Raw genomic sequence first — 6945 nt, forward strand, 5'->3', positions numbered from 1 at the left:
CAGCAATGGGGGCAAAATACCAATATCTGGATCTGGAAATGGGTATGATAATTATTCTGTAAGCATGAAATGATCTTCAAATAAAAAGCAAAAGAAATAAAGCAGAAAATAAAGACCACTTGAGGTTTGAACTGAGACCTTGGGAGAACTTGGCCAGCAGTGGGTGGGAGTGGGGGTCCCAGCAGTTGGTCAGCCAAGGTGAAAATGGAGTCCAGAAGGGACTTGTGCTGGAGAATGTGCTGGGCAAGTGCATCCCTGGAGTCTCTGGTGGCACCTCTGCTCCTTCCGACAAGTTGAGGGCTTGTTTGGACCACCACAGGGATCCAGAAGCTGGGGATGAAGTCTGAACCATGGAAGCCTCTAGAGTGGTGGAGGGAGGGCAGGCATGCAGGTAGATAACCCGAGGCTGCAGAGAATCTTCTGGGTCTTGCCATCAGCTGAGGACAGCCACCTTGCCAGACTTTCCAGAAGGCTGCCACATCAGCCAAGATTGAGGTAGAGTGTAAAAGTCCAGCCACCAGGACCCCCGAGGCATCAGCTGGCTCCCCCTTCCCTCTGTGCAGCATGCTCCCCTGACCGGCACTGAACCCAAGGGTAACCCCTAGTTCTTCCTGCACATCATCTGTTTCAAAAGTCTGTTTCCAAAAATAAAGGAAAAAGGGAAGGAAGGAGGAGGTTACATAAGGAACCAATCAAATACAGATTAATAGATGAGCTAAAAACAAATCTAATAGAGAAAAGAGAAGCAGGGGACAGGAGGGCAAAGGGGGCTTATGAACTGAAATCAGTTTTCATGCACATGAATTTCTCAGGGTAAACCCAACTAATATGTATAACCATAAAACTCTAATTAAAAAAAAAATTTAAAAGTCTGTTTCCAGAGGGCTGGGATTGTGGCTCAGTGGTAGAGCTCTTGCCTAGTATGTGTGAAGCACTGGGTTCAATCCTCAGCACCACATAAAAATATATACATAAAATAAAGGTATTGTGTCCACTATAACTAAAAATATATTTTTTAAAAAGTTTCCAGGAATCTAACCTGTGACACAAAACTTGAATCATGCATGTTTGAAAGATTTAAAAAACAAAAGGCCAAGCACAGTGGTACACACGGATAGTCCCAGGTACTCACAGGCTGAGGCAAGAGGATCAAAATTTTGACGCAGCTTTGGGAATTTAGGGAGACCCTATGTCAAGATAAATTTTTTAAAAGGGGCTGGGAAGTAGCTCAGGGGTAAAGTGCTTCTGAGCTCAAGCCCCAGTACTGCCAAGAAAAAAAAAAGTATCTTAGCCTGTCTGTGCCACTATAACAAAATACCAGAGCCAGAGGGGGTGGTTAAAACATTACCATTTATGAAAGCATCCCAGCTGCTCAGGCTGAGGTAAGAGGACCAGGAGTTCGAGATCCTGTCTCACAGCAAACAAAAACCCAGACTGGATCATTCATTAAAACTGGAAACTATTTCTCACAGTTCTGGAGGTCGGAAATCCAAGACGGAGGTGCAGGCAGATTTGCTGTCTGGTGAGGGCCACATTTGCACTTCCAAGAGGCCTCGCTGTGTCCTCCAACGACAAGCTCTGTGCATGCATGGGGTGGAGGGACCCTGCCACTCACAGCCCTCTGTAAGGGCGCTGATGTCATTAAGTACCTGCCCAGAGCCGCACGGCTCAATACAGTCGCCTTGAGGACTAAGTTTCAACATGACTTTTGGAGCAGTTGACATCATTCAAAGCACAGCAAGAAACAATAGTCTCAAGTGCGGAACAGCATGATGAAGAACTAAAATGAGGCCCCTGGACTTCCAAGAGAGGTAGAAACTGAGCTCAGTGGCCCAGGGTGACCCAACCATTCCCTGTGAACTGGGGCAAGTCTGATCCCCAGCGTCCTACAGCATCCTCTCCGCTGCACACTTGTCACTTGCATGGGTCTCTATCAGTGCCCACTGCTGCCCACTGGCCCTCAGTGCCACATTACCCCCAGAACCAGGAGCCTCAGGGTGACAGGAGCCACTCAGCCACAGCTCTAGAACCTGCTGCTCATGCAGCTTCTGAGGGAAGCAGACCTGCAGGGGGAGATTTGTCGGCAGCAAGTCCACAGGGAGAGCTATCAAATGGACCCACGGAGATGAAGACAGTGGATAGAGGCCTCACACTGAGTCACCCAAGGGGCTGCCTAGGGAGAGCCCCTGGCCACAGTGAGGCCATTCCCAGATGGGCGCCAGCTGCCATAGAGTCTGCAGCGCAGTATCCACATCACCGAACACATTTTGCTTTCATACCTGTTTTTCCTGAGAACGTGGATGGTTACCATGCTTATTTGAGCGATTAAATTACAGTTCTACATAACTTACTTAATTTTGTTCCTACACACCAGCACTATGTAATAGGAACTTGTGGTACCTGAATATCTTCCCATAACTGCATTTTTTTAAGAGAGAGAGAGAGAGAGAATTTTAATATTTATTTCTTAGTTTTCGGCGAACACAACATCTTTGTTGGTATGTGGTGCTGAGAATCGAACCCGGGCCACATGCATGCCAGGCGAGCGTGCTACCGCTTGAGCCACATCCCCAGCCCCCATAACTGCATTTTAAAAAGAAATGGAGGGCTGGGGTTGTGGCTTAGTGGTAGAGTGCTTGCCTAGCACACATGGCCTGAGATATTAAGTTCGATCCCCAGCACCAAATAAAAAGAAATACTAAATAAAGGTGTTGTGTACATCTACAACTAAAAAACATATTTTAAAAACAAGAAATGGCACTTCAATAATAAATTTTATTGAAATAAGTTTATTAAAACATTACCTGGTCATGTACAACAATAGAAATTAAAAGTTGTGCATTTGTGTTAAAAAATAAAATAAATAATAAAAATAAGTTGTCCAGATTAGAAAAAAAATTTCTGTCCAACACAGAATCAGCGAATGAAATATAAAGGTATGAATGAATTTGTTCCACTCTTTTTTGTTTTGTTTTTTGATACCCAGTATTGATCCTATGGTGCTTACCAAACTGAGTCAGATCCCCAGTCCTTTTCTAAAAAAAAAGAAAAAAAGTTATACACAATACCTTTATTATATTTATTTATTTATACGTGGTGCTGAGGATTGGATCCAGTGCCTTGCATGTGCTAGAGGAATGCTCTACTGCTGAGCTACAACTCCAACCCTCCCCAGTCCTTGTTTTTTTATTTTTTAGTTGGACACAATATATTTTATTTATTTATTTTTGTGGTGCTGAGGATCCAACCCAGGGCGTGGTGCACACGTGCTAGGCAAGCACTCTAAGGCTAAGCCACAACCCCAGCCCCTCCCCAGTCCCTTTTATGTTTTGAGACAGGATCTCACTAAGTTGCTTAGAGCCTGATAAGTTGCTAAGGCAGACTTTGAACTTGTGATCCTTCTGCCTCAAGGTTCAAATCCTCTGGAATTACAGGAATATTCCATTCTTTTTTTCTTTCTTTTTCCTTTTGTGAATTTTACTTATTCATTCTTTTTCTTTGTCAGAATTTTTTATTTGTTCTACTGCTATGCATGACAACAGAATGCATTCCACTTCACTGTACACAAATAGAGCACGACTTTTCAGTTCTCTGATTGTATACGATGTAGAGTCGTATGTCGTGTCTGTATCTAGGGTAATGATGTCCATTCTTTTTCAAATGGACTCCAGGAAATGGTGTTGTTTCTCAGCCTTATGTAAAACACTGTCAGCAGACTCAAGTAGCACTGCCTGAGATCACAGGCTGCAGTGACGTCGTCGTCTATCGTCATTATCACAGGAGGTGGTGTTGGCTTATGTGCCAGGGCTCCTGCTGACTCAGAGTTTCCTGGAGGTCCTGTGGCTCTGCCCCTCCCTCTTCCTGGAGCTGTCTGCTTGCTGGGCGGGTGCCAGCGCGTGGTGCCGCTCCCGTTTCCCTCAACCCCTCGCCCCTGGACCTGCCTCTGCCCAGTGTGACAGCCAGCACTGCCTCCTGGGGCTGCTCCGCTGGCCCTCTTCACCTCTGCGGTGCCCCCCAACCATGGCCTGACTGTCTCAGTGCTGCCCTCATTTTCTCTTCTTGGGCCACCCGGGATCCTCAGCCACCCTCTTCTCCGGCTCACTCAGAGCTTCTTTCTCTGTCTTTCTACTGCACGGTGCTGGCCTGGAGGCCACTGCCTCCTGTCCCAGCGACAGAGCCTCTGGGAACAGAGGGGCCTCACTGCCCTGGGCCCTTGGCCTCCGGTCCAGGTGGTCACAGAGCCCAGGGTTCTCTCCCTGTGCGTGTTCGCGCTGGTGCTGGATCTGAGCCAGCCCGGCCTCCTCTGCTCTGCAGCTCCGCGGTCCCTCAGGCTGTGTCTGGCGTCCCTTTCCACCTGCAGGTCCCATCCTCTGTGCTCCTCGGGAGTGTGGATGCCTGCTCTATTCTGGCAGCAGTGTCTCCTTGAGGATTTGGAGGACACAGTCCATGTGTGTGGCGTCCCCTTTCCCAGTCTCCACATCCCCAGCTCTCCTGGCCCCTCTGATGACGCTGCCCCGGGTGACCGCGCCTTCCCCCTGTCCTCAGAGCTCCTGTCCTCCAGTGTCCTCAGTGCACTGGAGCGTGAGAGCCCTGTGGCCTGCAGCAGGCTCTCTCCTGCCCCCTGCACTGCTGCCCTCCGGTGGCTCAGGGACCTGCCTGGCTCTCGGGCACTGAGGCCATGGGTTCGTTCATTTATCCACATCTGAGCTTTCTGTTTTGCAGTCTTGATTTTACCCACTGTGTGCTTCTCCCAGGAGCCCCTGAGCCGTGAGGAGGCCTGTTGGACCTGGGCTCAGCCTCCTCCGCCTCTGCTCCGCAGCTGCGGCCGGTGGTTCAGCAGCGCAGCTCAGCGGAGGCCACGCCCCACCAGCCAGACCCCAGCGGCCGGCTCCCGGTTTCCTGGGTAACGCCTCCTCGACCCGCAGGCCCTCCTGCCCTTTCTGCCCACACCTCAGCAGCTGCTGGCGGCCATCCCCCTCCTGGCGCCCCTGGAGCTCAGCACACCCTGCCTGCCCCTCCTCGCTGCCCCTTCTTTCCAGGGTCCCGGGTATCATTCTGCTTGTCATCTGTGTGAGGCAGCCTCTAACGAGAGGGCGGCCCGGAGGTGGACACCCTTCCGTTGAAACACCTCGTTTTGTTTTGAAGGTTCCCTGTGGAAGACCCCAGCTCCGTTTCTCTTCGCTGGTGGGATCCTATCCCTGGAGTCACCGCAGGACAGCCCGTGTGTCTGCCGATCGGCTGGGGCAGGTCTCTACAGGTGGGAACCGGCTTTGGGGCTGACTTCCAGAGCCCCTTCCTCAGCCTCTCTCTGTGCCACAGTGGCCTCTTCTGGAGTGGACATACTCTGGCCCCCTAGTGCTGTCCACCAGGCGGTCAGGATAATTGCCACGGCTCTTCAAAGCCTTGGCCCCCGCAGGGGACATCTCTCAGTATAGAGGACAGGGCCTGGCTGAGCTGGCTGGTCCTGCGTGCTCCTCCTCACCATCTGCTCCGGGTGCACCCCCCCCCAGAGGCACAGGGATGAGCCCAGTCTCCTTCAGGGAGGCACCCAGAGCGGCCTGGTTGGGGCTTTGTCCATGGTGGTCCGTGGCGAAGTGGGTGCGGGAGGAAGAGCAAGCCTCTGCACACACACACCCACGTGCCCTGAGTCGTGAGCCAGCAAGTGCCCCCCGAGGACAGCAGCGGGGGCGTCTGGGCACCCAGGCTAGGTGGGTGCTGTTGGGTGGGCACAGGGCCACCTGAGGGTCGGCTGGAGCACAACTGCGGCCCACGGTAGGAGGACCCTCTGGGGCTGCTGATGTGAAAGGGCTGGTGGGCAGCAGCGGTAGGCTGGGGCGAGACTGGGGGTCAGGTCTCTGGAGCCCCTCTTGCTCTCTGCTGCCTGTGCCTCTGCTGCTCTTTCCACCATGATACCCCCCTCACCTCGGTCCCAGGGCACAGAGCCCTCCCACCATGGACCATGGACGGGACCTCTAAAACCAGGAGCCGAATAAACGTCTCTTCCTCTGAGTTATTCCTGTGGGGTACTTTGACCGACACAGTCCACGCGTCCCGTGGTGACCTGACCTAGGCGGGGCCCGGGAACAGGAGGGTTCTCAACAGCCCCCAGGACGCCCACGTCCTGACCCCAGAACCTGAAGCCACGCACCGCCCAGGGCAGAAGAGATTCTGATGAGGGATCGTGGGAGGCCCTGAGCTGGGTCAGGGTCCTCATGGGAGGAGGGTGAGAGTCAGGGAGCCTGGAAGACGCTGGCTGCTGGCTCTGGAGCTAAAGGGCTGCGGCATCTCGGGAGCTGGAGGAGGGGGACGGAGACTCTCCTTGGGCCTCAGGAGGCCAGCCTGCTACAGCTGGGTCTACTCAGCATGGTCCGAGTCGTTCCCGACCAGTACCTGCTGTCCTCAGGCCTGTCCAGGCCTCTTTCTGTGGCCGCAGGAGCTTGGGTCTGTCCACACCGCTACAGCAAAGTGCCATGGACCGAGCGGTTCCCAGAAAACGAAAGCCCGCGTCCCACCATCCTGGAGCTGGGCGTGCCAGGCTGGGCCGCTGGGGGGCCTTCCTCTGGGTTGGCAGCAGGGCAGGGCGCTGTGGACCTCAGCTTAGTTCACAGGTTCTGACCCCAGTGTCAGGAGCCCCTCCCCAAGCCCCACCTCCCAACACCACCACCTTGGGGCGCAGTGTGCAGGAGCCCTGGGCCTCCCCAGCCTCTGGGCTTCAGCCTCCATGTCTGTAGGCCCGTGGGTTGATCGGGAGAGCTCCCTGGGTCGGAGGTGCCATGGACCACAGATGGCTGGACGGCAGGTGGGGGTGGCAGGTGGGGGCTGGGGAGTCTCGGGAGCCTCAAGGGGATGGAAGCCCACCCAGGAGACTTGGCGGAAGTGACTTAGGAAATGAGAGGGCCGCACAAACCGCAGGCACATGCAAAAATATGCATTATTATTGCTCCC

Source organism: Ictidomys tridecemlineatus, chromosome 2 (assembly GCF_052094955.1).
Source record: "Ictidomys tridecemlineatus isolate mIctTri1 chromosome 2, mIctTri1.hap1, whole genome shotgun sequence".
Classification (NCBI taxonomy): Eukaryota; Metazoa; Chordata; class Mammalia; order Rodentia; family Sciuridae; genus Ictidomys; species Ictidomys tridecemlineatus.